Below are 19,474 nucleotides of genomic sequence, written 5' to 3'. Positions count from 1 at the left end.
TCGTGCAGCATAAGTGAGTGTGAAAATAACCTATACCAGCTCTCGCACTGTCTCGGTAGCCAGGAAATGTCAATCAACCTTGGTGCCTTAATTCAGTTCTGGTGCCATTTATAAACAACAGTGACAATAAAAGGTGAACAAATTCCAGCTTTGATGGACACTGCAAAAGGGAATTCCAGTATGACAACTTAAGATGTGATATTTCTAGGGTTGACTTTGCCCTGTGTTGTGTTGATATTTTTTCTACAGAAAGGGGCTTAGCACACATCTATCCGTGCTTTAGTCAGAACCCAAAACGTATCTGTCCATTTATCCTCATTCATGTTTGAGAATTTGTCCTCTCAAATTAGAAATTTGAGAGGACAAATTTAAGCCTGGAATTGGAGAACTGGAGCCTCTCTTAGCTGATTTGGGGTGATAGGCAGGATATCGCCTCGACTGGTCATCAGCCAATCACAGGGCAGGAACATGAAACCATGAACTTAATATTGAGTTCAAGTGAAGGTGAAAGCTGTGATCGTCTGAAGAAATCGCCCTAAAAGCTGACACACCTCACCCTGTCTAGGTCCCGGCATTCTTAGCTTTAGCATCCATGTGAAACTGGTTTACGGGGAACAATTTGGATCAACTGAACAGCAGATTTGCTCTGAGCTTCCGATGATTGCTTTGATTAGCAGGAAAGACCAGACCTGTGTGTGTGTGTGTGTGTGTTGGGTGGGTTACACACCGCGCAGTTATCTCAACACGAGAGGGTGAAAGGACCCATCCGGCTTATCTCCCGACTCACACAGAGTTATTTCTTCAGGTGAAAGTTAAGCTTGAATCAACTGACTGAAGCAGATGTAATAAATTGCGCTCTTCCCTGCCCTTGCCTTGCATGTGCATCTAATAGCCCAAAACAGACTGTGCCACCCAGCCTCCATCAGTGCTTTGTTTCCATGTCGAGTGCCCGGGGGCTACATCTGTGTCGCAGAGCACGGACCTGCTGCCATTGGCCCTGCACGCAAGGGAGGTCAAGAGGACTGATGAGGCAAGGAAGTGGGCACTGAATTATCTGGGGTGCATAAAGGGAGTCGATAGCGAGAGGGAAGAGGCAAGCTGGAGGTGGGGGAAGCACAATGGGGGTGCAAGGAGGAGGAAGAGGAGGGAGGGTGGGGGGGTGATAGTCAGAGAAGCGAGAGAGGGGAGAGAGGGGATATGGACTACAGCCAAGGCCCGGTCGAGCGCAAAGCACACAGTGCAAGAATGCCAACAAACCCCACCGCCCCTTCCCTCTGCCTCCCACCAGGTCCTCCACCAGAGCAGAGAGAGAGAGAGTGGGGAGAATGAGACGTGAAAAAGCTTCCTTTTTGATTGGTGCAACAGTATAAAAAGAGCCAAAATGATTTCCTGTGGACAGCCCCTGGATGTGACACAGTCATAGCGGGCCTAGCAGCTCACTCCTACATTCGTTCTGTTCGGCAACATTTAGAAAGCTGCTTGATTTAGTGACTTTGTCACAATGAAGGCTAACGTTGAAGGCAATCATGCACAGAGTGACTGGGTGACGTCGCCTTCGCATGTCTCAGGGCTTGTGTTTGAACCCACTGCAGTAGCTGCTTCAACAGGAAGTGCACCGAGGCAAACAAAAGGGACTATGTGCTCAAACACTTGAACTTTCAACCCATGGACCCAATGTATGCAAGGTGGCCGAAGTAGCTCATATCAACGTACAAATTGGTACGTTGGCTCAATCTACCCATCACAATCTTTTTAAACATGATGGATTTTCTCTTCCGTTTTTTCCCCCGAATTTTGAATGAAACCCAAAGGACGATGCCCAACATAAGTTCAAGTTCAAAGCTCATTCTGGAATATTGTCTTTCAGAAGTGAGTTCCTTAGTGTCAGTGCAAAACCAGTATTTCTATCCTTCAAATTGAAAAAGCTTACAAAATACACCGGCTTTAATACTAATCAGCCAGTTGTCCTTTGAAAAGTCGACTGACATTACAGTCCTGAAAATGGTGGCTTATTATTAAATGAGAGTCTGGCTTTCATTACAAAGAGGGATATAATAACAGTTTTTAATTAATATTATCTAAATCAGAGGTGCCCAAACTTTTTGGATCGAAGATCTACTTTTCGACCAACTAATCTCCCGGGATCTACACTTACCGGCGCGTGCACGCGCACGCGCACACACACACACACACACACGCGCGCACGCCATGATGAGAAACAGCCTGAAATGGAGGCATGCGACGCAGTTTTGCAACCTGGTAACTATCCTAGCTCACACGTACCGTTTTAAAGTGCTTCCCTGGACCCTCCTAGATTCCTATTCTTTGCTCGTGCCCTCGGTGAATTGTACACGAAGCAAACTCGGAATAAGAATCATGACGATAATAGATGATGATCACTAGCTGCAATTGCAAACTGCTGAGCGCGAACAACTTCCGGTGACGTAATCGCGCGCCACCGTAAATTTAAGATTTACCTGCTTTATCTTATTTTTTTAAATATATTTTTTGGGGTGAAAATGAGACCGACAGGATGATTAGGGTGCAGCCTACATTAACATAAAAATATATTACTAACATGTACAAAGACACACAAATGTTTGTTTGTTTTTTTTCTCCTCGACAATCCTCGGATCTACATGGGACCTGTCTTAGATCTACCGGTAGATCAGGATCTACCTAACGGGCACCCCTGATCTAAATAATAATAATTTCTAGTACTGAGTGAAGTGTTGCAGAATTTCTATTTCATTCGCCGTATTTTGCTTAGCGATAGCAACCAGCTGAGTCTTTTGGATGCTCCTGGGACATTTGTGAGCTAGGCCGGACAAAGCATGGCAGTGCACTACTTGGCTGCAACCAGCTGAGGTGCTGTTGATTTTGTTTTCGAAAGAACAACAAAATGTCATCGGCTATGGGTAGTTGTGTTCCACGCAATGACTCATCTTCCCCGGGTGGCATTATCCTAATCAATAAATTCAACACTGACAAGGAAACGTGAGTTCAGAACATTCAGTCAATTGTGGTGTTCCCACTACATCATAAAAAAATGGCAAATCTGCTGTACAGTAATTCAAGGAAATTTGGTTGAATATCCATCCCAATTTGTTTCCAACACGCACCTTAAATGGGTCACAAAATAGCTGTTTCACACACACCCACAAAAACAAAACAAAAAAATTAATTTACACTAAATTCCTGCCAGAAATCAACCACTTGTCTTTCTTGACAAAACTTGAGAGAAACAGACAACGAGAGATCATTTTACTGAACGACTCAGCAAGAATGCGCCAGACTCACACGCTCATGGGTATGACTTACAGGCTGTAAGTTGGTCACAGAGAGACGATATCATTGATACACAACAACAAGTTCTATCTTACCAAAGCCGCACAAGTGAAAGCACTGTCACACACGAGTGGTTAAAGAGGGGAGTTACAAAATAATGTGACTGAATCAGGGCGGCCCGGAAGTCCAGTTATTAGCACGTTGACCTCACAGTCCTGAGGAGTTTGTGTGGAGTTTGCATGTTCTCCCCGGGCATGCGTGGTTTTTCTCCGGGTACTCCGGTTTCCTCCCACATTCCAAAAACATGCATGGCAGGCTGATTGAATACCCTAAATTGTCCCAAGGTGTGAGTATGAGCGCAGATGGTTATTCGTCTCTGTGTGTCCTGCGATTGGCTGGCAACCGATTGAGGGTGTCCCCCACCTACTGCACGAAGACGGCCGAGATAGGCTCCAGCACCACCCCGCAACCCTTGTGAGGATAAATGAATGTGACTGAATCACAAAATAAAAGCTTTGTCTCCCCCCCCCCAAAAAAAAAAAAACACCACCCACAACAAGAAAACTTTGAATCATAATGATCTTGTTTGGGAAAAAAACACAACAATGCGGAACTACTTATTGGATGAATGTAAGTAAATGTCCAATAGCTGATAAGTTTTTTTTTTTCCCTTGATCTTTGTTTAGTCCTCATTTCACAACTAAGCTATGTTCCTATTGAGATGTAACCTGAATTTGTACCTACAGTAATTCAGAACATGCCCATAACAAAACCGAAGAAGAGACATAATAATAGACAAATACATAATTAGTTATTTGAATTAAAAACAAAACAAAACACTGAATCCATAAATATCCATGAAACCAATTTCTATCGCACTTGGCTCATGAGGTTTGCGAACGAGCTCGAGCTTACTTTGAGGAGAGGGCTGTGTAACACTGGATCAGTCTCATCCAATGGCAGGGCCATAAACATGAAAAAAATCAAACAAACTTTAGCTGTCATGGTTTTCTTCTTTCTGTGTTTTTGTTTTCAGCATCACCTGAAGCGGTGGGCGTGCCTTTGCAGCGGTGCAGCTGTTCCTCATTCCTCATCAAGTCTTGCCGAGTATTGAAGGGTGGTCAAGTTTCCAAGTGACTGTCGGATTATTGACCTTGCTTCCTGATATGCTCGGTATATTTTCTGGACCTCACGTTTACATTCATCGTCGCATCATTGCCGATAGTTCCTTGTTTTGTAGGTGTTCTGGTTTTCCACTTATTCTAGACTGATTTCCGTTTCATGTGTTTGGGCTTTTGCCATTTTGTTTTGTGCTTTTTCGGGTGTCAAATTTACCTTGCCGCAAGCACTTTAGGCTCATATTTGTTTTTCCTGGTTCTTTGTCGCCAGCGATTTTTGTTTTTCTATCAATAAATATTTCTGTTTCGCAGTTTGTCTGAGTCTACGTTTGTGGGATCTGCACACCATCTGGTTTGTTTCCGAACCGTGTCAGAAACTGAGCGTGTGCTCATGTGCCGCCAAATGACATTCTATTGGGCAATCTACTTGACCGCACACCGTTTGTAAGCTTGAAACTATTTGACTTTGAGTATCTGTAGTATTAAATCTGTGTGTATTAAATATTACAACTCGTGAGAGGGATGATAATCGATTATTCAGACTTCAATAACTGTGTGGGATTGACAGTTGATTCATTGTGTCTTCAAGAAATCGAGGCAAAATGGGGTGTACTGTACATTGGCTGTGACGAGTGGGCTGCTTTTCACCTATATTTCACTAGTTTGCTCTCAAAAGACATCACTGGGGTGAACGACAGCAAAACCTGCCTTATTCTTGTCAGCGTGTTGAAACAGGCGTTCAGAGAAGTTAGTCGACCACTGAAATAACAAGAGTATTTGGGAAAAAAAGATGATTAATTAAATGGTAAAGTTACTAACAGCCGGAAAAACTACCGGTATATATTTTTTGTTTTAATATACGATAACAAAGATGGTGGACATGCTGTGCTGAGACCCCAAAAAATAAAGTTTTCTATTTTACGAAACACTTTTCAAGTAACCCGGGCGGGTGGGGATTGATTTTCAATAAATTACCGTGAATATTTTTTTAGGGGGGGAGGGGAGGTGTATGAAATCATAATAAAATCCTGAGACCAGGCAGTGGAGAGCACCTGGGAGGAAACTGGGTCCATTTGTACACTGATACAAATAAACAACATATGCACGCGACCCTTGGAAGTTCCCATATTCTGGTGTACTGGCCTTGGTTCATGGCTATTTCTGCCAGGGGGGGATCCTGTGTCACTAATCCTGTCGAGATGTGAGGGAGGGTTGAAGGGGGGGGGGAGTGAAGTTGCCGGATGCAGCTGAAGTTTACTGACTTCACTGACAAACACAATATCAAAATAATACGACAGGAGTAAAGAAAGAGAGTGTGTGCGAGTTGATCCGGAACATGCATGCACCCCACTATCAGGTGACAAAAGACCCCTTCAACAGAACCCCCCGGTGACATGACAGAGGTAATAATTAGCTCGGGGCATATCAGTGCTTCCCTTCCCATCTGGCAAAAACCAAAGTGTGCAATTTGATTAGAAGCAAAATGACCAAATTATAATTGACCTTTTTTTTTTTTTGTCTACAATGGCAGCCAGAAGGCTGTCGGCCAGGCTTCAAATGTTGTTGTGACTTACAACAAAACAATCAATACACACTTCGTTAAGAATGTCGACTGAGAATATAATAAATAAATATTTGCCTTTAGAAAGGCAATGAAGCTATAAAACTGCACTTTGTCGTGCTCAGAGCCCCTCTCAACTTAGGTGAATGAGTCACCAAAATAGTCAAAACTGTCACTGTTGTGATCCGTGAGCATATGAGAAGCATGTGTCGGAACATTTTGCTGATTTGGCTGCATGAATGAAACCAACATAGGAAAAAAAAAAGCACCTGCATTTCATCAGCCATGTCTAAATACGCCGGGGGTGGGGGGGTTATCATTCATAAATCTTAGGAGTTCCCGACCTCTACAAAAACCACATCGCTCCCTTGAGGGGCTGCTAGCTCTGCGAAATAAAACTAAAAAAAAAAACTTTAAAGTGCCGTTTGGTTTTGTCTGCGTGTGCTTCCATCTGCATGTCAGCCTCGCTTCCTGAATAGAACAGAAGAATAGAACAGATATTCTGATTTACGGCTGCAAAGTGGACAGTAGCAGCACACAATAATAATAATAATAATAGCAAGGAATGAACAGTAATAATCTATTTAAACATTTACAACAAGATGTGTTTGCTTGGAATGAGAGTGCCAGTGCGTGTGGCAACTGAACATTTATGGCTACTTGTGAATATGCACAGAAGTGCGGTAGCAAATAATCAGCAGAACTCTACTGGATGCAACATAAAATTATGTATAGAACACCAGCAGTGAAGTGACAACACTAAAACAAAATTCTATATTGTACCGTATGTGGAAGATGTTTAAAAAAAAAAAGAAAGAAAAAGAGCAAGAAAAGGCAGCGTCGTCAAATGCCTAAACTACACGTTGCTCAACTTGATCAAATGAGTCTTGCTACAGTCTGGCTTGCGAGCAGGAACGCCAACTCAAGCAAACACACCTTGTTTGTGACCTTTGCCTACACCCACCTATCTTTGGTTTCGAGACACACTCGCACATGAATCCACGCAACCGTCTCGCTCATGAAAGCAGAAGAATAGAAGCCCATTCAGCACGCAAGCTGCCACCTACAGCCACCCACAGTGTGCGCTAATTCACACTCACATTGCTCCTGCTCCAGAGAAGAGTGTGACATCCTCTTGCATCATGCGCCTCCAAAATGCTGCAGAGGAACAGCGACTAAACAAGCCGCGACCGTGACAGCTCTAACATGAGGTGGCGTTACTCGAGGCTCACAAGTCAAAGCGATTTGTGATAGCGGTCCAGACACTTTTGTCGACAATTGACAATCAGTTTGGATGTAACCACGAAAAAGACGTTAAACGCTCCCCCCCCACCCAGAGGACAAAACCCATAGAGTCAAAAACACTATGGTAGGAGGGCAAAATTGAGGACAAGTCACAACCCCTTTAAAGGACACTGACAAAAAAAATCTGCCATCGTTTTATGTGCAAATGTGCTGAACTTAACACAAACATCAGACCACACATTAGTTGACAACATCACGAAGCTGCTTCCAAAAGCTTGATTTACCGTTTTGTTACTAAAACAATCTAATATGCTGTTGGAAAATATTCCATTTGATACAGCCTCAGCTAAAGAAGATGGCAGCAATGACAGTAAAAGCCCCTATGAGAGATTGCTAAGGTACGTTATCGTTGTTTTTAAGCTTCAAGTCAAAATGAAACATTTCTTATCTTTTGCCCTTACAGGGAGGTGCTTTTGGGAGTACCATGCTCACAATAACCTGCATGCCTCCCACCCACCACCCACATGCCTCCCTTGCTCTATATGGAATGCCGCTTCACTTTTGCCCTAATGGGGGTTTCTCTCAGTAGCCTTTTATCCCCCCAGGCTGTGTGGTGCATCTGCGTGCGCGCTGATGCTCTAACATGTAATGTACAGTATGTCTTAATGTGTGCGAGCAAAAGCCCCCTCCCTCACTCCCACCCTTCCGCCCCAGAATGTGCAGGACGAACATACAATTTCCACAATGGCCTGCCCACTGAGTGCATCACAGCACATACACACTCACATGCTCTCCAAAGACCGGTCAAGATGGTTTACTCCATGTTTGCAATCACAGCCATGTTGAGGCATCGATGCGATGACTGGTTTCCAGGAATGGCTGTCGGCAACTCACTTGGAAACATGTTGGTTTTAGATGAGTTCACGGGCAACACCGGCACAGAGAATTAAGCCATTTTGGGCTTATCGAAGTAATATATGGCCAGGTCAGTCATCTTCAGAGTCATCTTCTTCAGAGAGCATTACAGAAAACTCATCAGGAATGTCTCAAAATACATTCTAGCAACCACCTTCAGTCATCAATAAATGTATGGCCCACTATCTGATGCAACACCTGCAAATTGAAAATAATAATAATAATAATAATAATACATCACATTTGTAAGCGCCTTTCACAACACTCAAGGACACTGTACAGCCAAGACCAATAGTAAAACACAGATAAAATAATAAATAAAGAAAGAAAGATTTAAGGCGGGTAGGCAAGTCTGAATAGGTGGGTTTTGAGCTGGGTTTTGAATAAGGAAAGAGAGTCAATATTACGAATGTTGGGAGGAAGTGAGTTCCAGAGTTTGGGGGCAGAGCGACTGAAGGCTCTGCACCCCATTGTACTGAGACCTATGCAATAATAAAACCTATGCAATAATTAGTTTGATAGGCAATGGCAAAGCCAGAGCTTCTGCCGCATCCCTCGCGTGTGATAAGAACGCAGATGATTTGTAATTCAGCATAATCCATGCGTCTAATATAAACTGTTGGAAACAAAAATGAACAATGATTCCATTAAGAGGAAAAGGTTGACGTGTAATAAGATGTTGAGATTTCAGCAAAGGAATTCTTTATACAAAGTCATGCCAAGATCAGTGCTCGTGGAACAGGGTTATGTTAATTTGTTTTTCACCGATAATTATCAAACTCACAACTTTTGCAATTAAACATCGCACAAGTATCCAAGAGCGTTTTGACCTGCTCCAGCTCTTCAACTCCACTCAACAAAAGCCTCACTCTGTTTACTTCAATTAGTCACCCAGTGACCATCAACCGCTTCATTAATGTATTTTTTTTCTTCCTTTGAAAAAAAAAATGTGCTGAGGTGATACACCGAGGAAGCCGTTGGCACCTGGGGAGTTAGAGTCTATGGCGGGAAGTCGTTTTTGTTGACGCCAAAGACCTTGTGGAATGCCAGCGCTACCTAAATGGATTCCACATGTTGTTGACATAATTTCCCCTCCTTAAGGGTCGACTCAGATTGCCACAACTGCAGCATCTTTACATCGGCCCTACTCTGAGATCAAATGAAATCAGCACATTAATGGTTAAAAGCACCGGATTATTGTAGCCTTGTTAGCAACCCATATTTGGCCAGACAGTGAGAACCATGGCCACAGATAGTCAGGCCCTACATTGGCATGCTTTTCCATCCTCGCCATGGAAACATGTGAAAGCAACCTTAAATCAGATGACGAGAGCGAAGCGTTCCAAAGCCAGTCTCTTCCCGTAAGGGTGTGACAAAAGTTTCTTTTTTTTTTTTTTTTTTTGCTAACAACATCAACAAGAAGATCTTGGCTCAATGAGAGGTGGTTAAGGCACAATCAAAATCCTCCTTGAGTGTGTATAAAGGTCAGTATGGTGATAACATGTTTTAGTGAAATACTTCAAAACAAGAAGTTGTCATTGACAAGCCAGAGCCTCCTTTGTTAAAGTGCAAGTTTTGTTTTTTTTTAGTCGAGGGACAGATCAGTGTTTAGACTATCAGCCACAGCTTCACAGGGGCTGTTGCACAACACTTTCCGTGCTTGGGCCACAAAAGTCACATGCTGCGATCGCTTCGTGCACACCCTTAACTCGATTTTGGTCAACAAACACGGGCTGGACAGCGGGGTCGAAGGTTGAATCCACAAGAGAAAACACAAAGAGGGAGGAGGGAACATTTTGTCACCATCTGACAGGGTGAAGTAACAGCAGAGTGGAGCTGCGAGGGTACATGCTCAAAAGACAACAGTGCTTTCTTGTAAAATGGTTTGCATTTGGGCTGCATCCTTAACGTTACGGATTATGTGGCCCTGACACTGGAAAATATTGTTTAAGATACAGTGTCCAAAGATTAGCCTCGATTATTGTAGATTACAGGCTCAGGACAGAACTGACGTTTCCCCTGCTTCTGACAGTGTGAAATTTAAATCTGCCAACGTCAACACAGAAAAAGTGCTTCACCTCCCTAACACATGAATTTTGTTGAAGTGTAGTAACCAGTGATATCACAACACCGTGTATGGGGAAAATTGAATGACTGTTTGGGCCTTATTGATTGATTTCAGGTTGATTTGTTGAGACTTTTCATTCATTTTAGAGTTATTTTCAAGATCCTCCTCTTTGTTTTCAAATCTCTGAATAATCTCGCGCCACCTTACCTCTCTGAGCTCATCCATTTTTTCTGATTCTGAAACAAATTGTACTCTGTGAAGTCAACACTTGATGAATGCAAAACTCATGTCCACATGACTACATCACTTTCTTCCGGCTTCAAGTTATACCGAGAGAGCTCCAGTCTTTCTGCTAATCACACCCTCCGCAGCAGTGGAACAATCTTCCAGCGGTTTGTCAATAGATCAGCGGTTAACCCAGCTGATTAGGGGTAATGCTGGGCATTTTGAAAGAGAGGACAGAACTTCTTGACGGACTCTGTCTGTCAGCAGGCGAGCAATTTGTGAGTCAGACAAGGAGATGCCTCTTAGTGGTGGCTGATTAAATGTCCTGGGCGGCCGTGTGTTGATGGACAGATAGAGTCTATCCATTGGTGATTGCCTTTTTAATTGAGTCCCCCACCACCGCCGTCGCCATCAGCACCCGCCACCTGAGCTGATCGCAATCGAAAGTCTGTGTACAGTGAAAGGGTTGGGGGTTGAGCCACAATAGGAGCCATCGTAGAAGCAGTCACTGGGGAGATTATGACCGGAGCTGGATAACGTCACACGGTTTACGATGTGAAGCAGTACAGTCTGCAACAATCACGAGCGCGTGTCAGAGAATTTGGGGCTAAGTTTCGCTCTTCTTTATTGACATCCCAAAACACTTCAAAGTATGTCAGTGAACGCACAACTACTTTATTCTTGAGGTCACCTTCACCTTTACAGATCCGGCTGTGCCGTGGTTCTGTCAGAATATTTGTGGGTACCCATTGTCACTGCTTTTCTGAAAAATGTAAAGCTTTTTTTGCGAAGAATTAGCACCTCGTGTGTCACCGCTCAGCTTACAACAGCACTCTGAATATGCAGTTAAAATAATGATTGATGAAAGCAAAACACCTTGGCCAGAAATCAGACACTTCATTCATGGGAATGTAACCATATTCCATCGTCACGATACAATAAGATCATGACATGACCTTTACCATATTGTGAAATGATATAAAGAAGCGCACTATAGGGTATAAGAACTCACAATATTGTACCCAAAAATAAATTTTAAAAAATCTTATATACAAGAAAAAAAATGCACAATATTGTGGTTTTGTACCTAAAAAGGGCAGTGACAAAGTAAGAGCCTTCAGACAATCATTTCATTGTCATGTATCATGGTCTATGTAATTCACAGTGTTGTCTTTGGCTGAAGTGAAGCGTTCAACTTTTTTTTTTTATGGAGATGTGCTGCTTTTGATATCATGACATGACGAAGATGATATTGTGGCAATTTTAACATCATATCGCGGCAATGCCGTTATCGTGACATCCCTATTCACGAGGCTTAACCTAGACAAGCTTCCAGGAAGAGCTCCAACCAAAGAACTTCATCATAAATTCTGCCTTTTTAAGTATCGTAGAATGATTATTTTTTAATGACTTAGTTAGTGTTCTTTTATAGTTGTTATAAAACTGCACTGTATCATCTTGATAGCTGGCTAAGATAACCAAAATATTAGAAACACGTGTCGGTACGATGCAGTGCAAGTCTACACCACTCGGCAGACTACAGTGGAGACTCTAAATTGGAAAGACCGTTAAGTCCCACAAATCGGAATTTGATCAAAATTTGGTGGGTACCATGCCGATGCTTCTGAAGTCACACAATCATCAGAAATATGTCGTACAAAACCTGAGCATATGTTTTGCTTTTGCTTTTTTGTACAAATACACATCCCCCAAAACTTGCTCAGGGCTATTAGGAAAGAGAAAGAGATATGCTAAGCAAGCAGACATAAACGTCACCATTTGTTGGGACATGAAATCAGGTTGTTCTTTTCATCCAGTTGACTTCTTTTCACACCTATGTGAAAAAGGCATGAATGGAAAAAAATAAGTGCATTAAGCACAGCTGTGACATAAATAATGGTATGACTGTGTTTTAAGTCATACTTTTGCACTTGTATGACCGTTAAGAATAAGTTAACTTTTGAACATTACCTGGACAGTTAATAAGGGTTTCATGATGGCGACAGTTTTTTAATTTTTTTTCTCATGAACTTGATATATATATTTTTTTTTATTATCTCCTACAGTGAACATAATTCCAAAATGAAGGTCAATCATATAAGAGCCATAACAGGGCTTCTAACGTTTATCCATCTTTGCCTCTTCAGAACCTTGTGATGTTTGATCATGCAATCAGATGATTAGATGATGTCAGCACCGGCTTTGGTTTAAGGAACAAAACACTTGAGGTTAAACTTCACACCATTATCAAAGCATTGTGGAAGAGCCTTAAACATAGACAGCATATCACATTTGTTCTCGGGGGGGACGGGGCTGGGTTTACTACGATACAGACATAGAGATACACATACACAATTCCAGGTTACGAAAGGGTGTATTAGTTGTGCTGAGGTTTAAGAACATGTCTGAAGACACGGTCAGTTACCACCATTGGCGACCATTTTTTTTCTGGTCTCAAACTGTTTTTCAGATTAATATTTAACATTATTATGACTGAATACAGCACTCGCCTTGGAAGCAAGTATGTTCCGACATAATTTCTTTTTTTTTTTTTTGTCACTACCGTTGCAATGAAACTAGATTGTAAACCAAGAAACCATGTACCACGGCCGGTGAAAACATTTCCGGGTCGATTTGGTCACCACCAGTTCCCACTGCTGGTGGCTTTTAAAAAGAACAACGACATTAGAAAAAATGGGAAATTGCTGTCTGTAAAAATTACTATATATATATATTTTTTACATTTTATTATTTTTTGGGCGGCCCGATAGTCCAGTGGTTAGCACGTCAACTTCACAGTGCAGAGGTACCGGGTTCAATTCCAGCTCCGGCCTCCCTGTGTGGAGTTTGCATGTTCTCCCCGGGCCTGCGTGGGTTTTCTCCGGGTGCTCCGGTTTCCTCCCACATTCCAAAAATATGCATGGCAGGCTGATTGAACGCTCTAAATTGTCCCTAGGTGTGAATGTGAGTGTGGATGGTTGTTCGTCTCTGTGTGCCCTGCGATTGGCTGGCAACCGATTCAGGGTGTCCCCCGCCTACTGCCCGAAGACAGCTGGGATGGGCTCCAGCGCCCCCCGCGACCCTAGTGAGGATCAAGCGGTTTGGAAAATGGATGGATGGATTATTATTTTTTTTTAAACAACTCCATCACTCGTATTAGGCAGTTGCGCCAAATAGGAGTACTTCAATGAGCTGATCCCCCTTGCCCCTAATATGGAAATGTATTTAAGTGAGAGTTCAGTTGGACACTAATAACCTCACTCGTTGAACATCAAGTGATTTGCAGGGGATCTCATCTACACACATATTGCACAAGCGCGCGCACACACAAACACGCACACACATACACACACAGCTGTCACGTAGTTACAGTCAAGGCGATGGCCTCTCGCTGCAAACGTTGGGGTAAAGTCACAGAGGTCAACGCTCAGTTTCCACATCAAACCCGAGAGCAGAGGCCACCTTCCCACCTTCCTCCCGCCCACCACCACCTCCTGCCTGCCCTCACTACGTTTACAAATGCCTTTGCTGTCAGCTCTGACCACCTTCACCCCCACCCCTCCAACCCTACCCCCCCACTGTAATTGAAAATAACAGCCAAGGGCCACCCCACACCCCTTTGACCTGGTGGTGCCCCCCGCCCCCTTCTCCCGGCCACCCTGACAGCTCACCATCAATACCAATGACTATTATCCTACACTGCTGATGACATCCAAGACACCCAGCCCTGCAACACTCTCCCACCTCCCACCCCTTACCGCCCACCCCCCACCGCCCCACCGTGTCCTTCCTCCCGCTACCCGAGCCGCCCTAATGTTTAACCCGTTGCTAACAGCCGCCGTCTCTAAGCTGCCACACAGCAGGCTCGGGTTGGCAAACAACACACACACACACACACACACACACACACACACACACACACACACATACACAAACACACACACACGCACAACTCTTTCTGAGAGTGGGCAAACTTTTCCACTGTGCTTTAGCACAAGTTTGACATGGCTCAAAAAGTTGCCTTGCAAAAAAAGGTGCATTCAAACTTCACATTAGGAACGTTGGGTGTCGCGGTGACACATAAGGTGAGCTGTCATCTCTCCTTGGGCAATGACAGCTGAAGCCAGGCACATGCGTAAGACAAATGAAGCATACAACAACAATAACACGACCAGCGGCAGCTGAGAGAGGAAGGAAGAGGGGAGGTAAAATAAATGAAAGTGCACACAGACCTTGTCAGAAGCTGCAGAGCCGTGGAGACTGTTTTCCTTTCCACGCTCTCCTCTCCCTTTCCTCGTCTCCTCTGCTATCTATGAGTATGGACGAGTGCGTGTGCGTGTGTGTGTGTGCGTGCATGTGTGTGAGTGTGTGAATGTGTGAGTGTACGCGGAGCTCCCTCCCCTTCTGCCTCTCAGCTGCTGCGCGCAGGCAGGCAGCTCTCAGGAAATGAATGGGGAGCGCTGCACAGAGTTGTGTTGTACTTGCAAATGACTTAACCCCGCATCACATGATCTGCTCAAATGTAGGCTGGACCGGTGGGTGGAGGCTTCATAAGCACACACACATTCACACAAAGAATGAATACAATATAGTCTAAGCTTTAACAGCATGCGTCGAATTACACTGGGGGGGCCCCGCCAAAGATGGTGATGGTGGTGGGAAATCGGACAGGTCCAGCCCTGGTGAGCCGTCCTCCTTCCCGCAGAGAGCAAACGACCTAGAGCAGGGCATACGGGGTGTTTCAAAAAGAAAAAAAAACCCAGTCAATTTTCAAGAACCTAGCCGTGAAGTCACTTTGCTTCACAATACATCTATTGTTGAGATGCGTTAAACTCTGTCACCTTTTCAGTTGTCCAGATTTATGGTGCATGGCTAAGGGGCACACCAAGGCCCCTGGCATGGCCCTCTCCCACTTCATTTCATCTATGGCTATTCATTGCAATTACGAGTTACTAAATAATGACATCTTAGCTTATTTCTGCTATCACAGAATGCAGTTAGCCATCCAACTATGCCCAAACCCCTAAAAGATGCATCTTGTCTAAGGTTTTAGGCCATTGGCGGCAAACAGAGTGAGCCAATGACAAGTTGGATAGGTCCACTGCAAAATGACGTGCAAATTGGGCTAGAAGCTATTCGCCACTAGTGGGCTCATGGGCGGTGTGGATCCACACAACAGAGACACTTTTGAAAGTGCACACAGACCTCGTCAGAAGCTGCAGAGCCGTGGTTCAGACCAAACAGGAAATATCACATCACCCCATGTGTCTCATGTTTAAGTCAAATATTAATTTTTTTTTCTGCCTCAATCAATATACATGTAATTATAACCAGACTGGATCATACAGAGATGTGTTGCATACTATACTGTCATTTTTTTCTCGGTTTTTGAACAGTTTTTATCTGTTGTCAATTGCAAGTGAAATAATTAGTTCATGTATTTTTATGATGATATAATATATAGATCTTCTCTTTCAGAGTGTAGATTGAAAAAAATTTAAATTTAATAATAATAATAATTATATGTAAGCAAAAACATCGGAAAATCTCGTTATTTGTATATCTCTTTATTCATTCAAGTGATTGGCCATTTCATTCTTTTATATCATGTTGATTTTGAATGATTTAAGTTATTAAATTGAAGAAAAACATTTGCTTTTTATGGACGAAAATTAGTTAATTGTAATTGAAAAGAAAACGAGCGAATTATAAACATATCTAAATATAAATCAATTTCCAAAGTGTACGTGTATGTGTGTGTGTGTGTGTGTGTGTGTGTGTGTGTGTGTGTGTGTGTGTTACCAGCCTTGGATAACACACTGGAACAATTCCACATAATGACTGCTTTTATTACCCTGCATTTCGGCGAGCGCCTGATCCCAGTGCATGCATCTTAGTTTCCCTCACGGGCGTTTCCTGTCTCACAGTGGCTCCACCCCGTGGGAGCACTCATGAAGGTAAAGGCGTGAGCACTCATTTGCATGTACACACGCTCCCATACGGAGTTTTGGAGCATTGTGATTGGGTTTCGGCAGGGGATGATAGAGATGCTTGCCGTGGTACAATAAGGGCAAAGCATTTAATATTCCTCCTGTTTCAGTTCAGATAGTGAGAGGCTTGTCAGGATTGAATGGCTGGGTGGAGGGGAAGAAAGACATGATAAATGGGCTCGGGTGGGCTGAATAAAGGGGTCCTTGGGCGAATGTGTTGGGGTGCAATAAGAAGATGAAAGGCGGATAGATGGAGAGGTAGATGACGTAATGCACAGGTGTCAAACCAAGTGACAAGCATATGGTGGCGGTCCAGTTGGCAGCCAACAAGCTAGCATGTGAAGCTAAGTTCGCAGTACACATTGCCATTCAGTGCTCCTTTTGGTCAAACAGAAAAAAAATATGGACAATGACGGTTGCAGAAGATCCAAATTGGCAGTTTGTTTGCGAGGAGTTGAACAATACCAACTGAGTGAGTCCCACCAAGCCAACCGGACAGAAACAAACCCAGAAAGTAGAAACTGACAAAAATAAAGACAGTAACAGCCCTGCGCATTACTGCACAGAACCAACAAAACTACGTCAAAAATATCTCTGTCTTCTATTACTGGAATTGCATTGCATTTTGTCGAAAATACGACTAAATGCTCGCAATAATTGTTTATTTAAAATATAAACGCGCAAAAAAAAAAAAAATCTACTCATGGCAATAAGTGACCTTTTCAACAAAATCCCATTTATTGCTTGTGCGAGCACAAGTTTACATCCAAAATGGACTACTGTCAAGATGTAATGACTGTACAGGTATTGATTTTGGTACAAAACCCCACTGAATAATCATGCTCAAATTTATTTGGTTACAAATTTAAAATAAGCAAAAGTGGGTCCAATAAGTGTCACAAAAGGATGTGTTGAACATACATTTACAGTATATGGTTTCATAGTTCACTGGAACCCTCTGAGGGCAACCTTAGCAGCCCTGTTTTAAAGGGGTGTTACTGAATTGATTTTTTTTCAAGCACAAAGCAGCTTAAAAGCATATCCAACATTGTGCTATTTTGTATTTTATTTATTTATGTATTTATTTTTACAATTTCCCAATGCTTTTAACTTGTTTGTATACTGCAAGGGTTGCAGGTGGGCCATGTTACACAATCCTTGCAAAAAAGCTTTTTTTTGTCTGGTTTTTTTTCCCACCATGACACCTACAGCAGCGCTCAACAGCACACCCACCTAAAATACTACAAACACCACTCGGAGCAAGAGGGAATTGCTCGGATCACTCAGTGCCCGCAGCAGCGAGATGGAGGTGGAACTGCTTGTTACAATGATCCAGATGCAACACCAATGGATTTTTTTTTCAAAACACACACACACGCACACACACACGCATGTGCACACATACACACATGAACGGATGATGTGACGTGATGCTTGCCGTACGGAAAAATCACAGCCTGTGGAACTCGAGGAAATTGAAGCCATGCTTTGGAACACAGTCACAGTCGGTCGTACCTGACATACAGTTATTGTTGTTGTTGTTGAGCATTTTGTGGATTTGTGACCAAATTGGCTTTCCTGTCACCTCAGTACATCAATTTAAGACAATCAAGACCAAGATGTCATCTTGTCTTGTGGGAAAGAGTGAAAGAAATTGTTCCAAATAATCGGTTTTGCATGTGAATTTAATTATTTTCAAGCAACATGACGCACATCCCCAAAAACGTGCTGTACAAACTATAGTTTTTTACGCAAAAAGACCGATCAATTAAAAAAAAAATCGAAAGAAAATTAGTCAGTTTTCCTATTAGACTGATTTTAGGTACAAATTAGACTAAATTCTTGGTGCCACAAAATTTGATGAGGAATGTGGGTCCAGTGTTATTGTCCAAAAGTTGACTAAATTAAATCTGAAACATAACATTGTCACAATTTTAAAGTAGCAAGAGTGTATGATTACAAAGCATTAGTTTACCGCTAATCAAGGTCCAACTTTTGTACAAATTGGTGTGAGAAGAGCTTCATGAGGAAATAATGGATAGGATAAGATAAGATGACAGCAGATACTTTGGGGGTCTTGTGGGGGAGTTGCATCGGCTGAAAAGGGCCGGCTGGATATATTCTGTCCCCAGTAGGGCTTATTAAACACCTGAGACGCACCAAGCAACTGTAGACAGGCTGCTAATGTGTCACCCCGCGGTGGCAGCAGCTTGGAGATAATATGGGCGTCTGGGGGTTCATTTGCGGGGCATCATCGCGGAGGCTTCAGAAGACATCAAGACGTTATTAGCGTTGCACACTTCTCCCTTGCATCATCTGACCCAATCTCATCAAATTATTGTAAAACCATTCGTCAATTAGTCACGCGCAACAAAATGTGAGGGGGCGAACATTCTCAAGTCTATAGAGAAGCTTCCAATTTGACTCTGGATGAAAAACTTAAAGAAAGTGTATGGGAGAGGTATTACTGTATATGAGAAAATATTACGACCAGAGCATCGTGTATTGTGAACTATCCTCATCTTACCGACGACTATTTTATGCTGCTTTTCTTCTGCCCAGTTCCATCTTGGCTCAGTTGTTTTTTCCCCCACTTCAAAACTATGAAAACCACAAAACTGAATGCATCAGCCACAATCAGACACGCTAAGAAAACAGGAACAGTGAGGGAGGATGAGCTTGCTCTATTTATTTAATGGAGAAAACTGCTTTGCTCTATTTATTTACTGGAGTAACGTTATTTCAAGAGGAGACTAAGGGCAGTGGAAAACAAAGCCCTGCAACCAATTGGAGACTGTGGAACACAGTACAGTACTGCAAAAAGGAGAAGACGAGCATAAGGTGGTATCGTACTGAGCAGTGAATACTTGCGAAGGTAAAAAATGTTGGATCACCAACTTTTCTGACAAATGAATGATGTGGGGTACAAAGAAAGTCCAGCTACGTATATATCGACATGGGGCTTATCACTGAATAGTGATTTGCCACACAAATAAAATTATCCCTCGTTTGTAAGAATTGGCTAAAGATTTTCTGTTACATTTTATGTTGTGAATGGGCGGAA

At 42.9% G+C, this 19,474-nt stretch overlaps 1 protein-coding gene across 1 annotated transcript in view; it reads right to left on the bottom strand.

The window, feature by feature from the left end:
- The window catches only part of klf12b (Kruppel-like factor 12b), a 49,197-nt gene extending 34,285 nt beyond the window's left edge, over window positions 1–14,912 (bottom strand). The window contains exon 1 of the mRNA XM_052082498.1: window positions 14,653–14,912. The gene's annotated coding sequence lies outside the window, so the exon portion shown is untranslated. The remainder of the gene's footprint in view (window positions 1–14,652) is intronic.
- Between the last annotated feature and the right edge of the window lie 4,562 nt (window positions 14,913–19,474).

This window comes from Hippocampus zosterae, chromosome 12 (genome assembly GCF_025434085.1).
Source record: "Hippocampus zosterae strain Florida chromosome 12, ASM2543408v3, whole genome shotgun sequence".
Lineage (NCBI taxonomy): Eukaryota > Metazoa > Chordata > Actinopteri > Syngnathiformes > Syngnathidae > Hippocampus > Hippocampus zosterae.
This window is presented reverse-complemented; position numbering and strand designations above follow the sequence as displayed.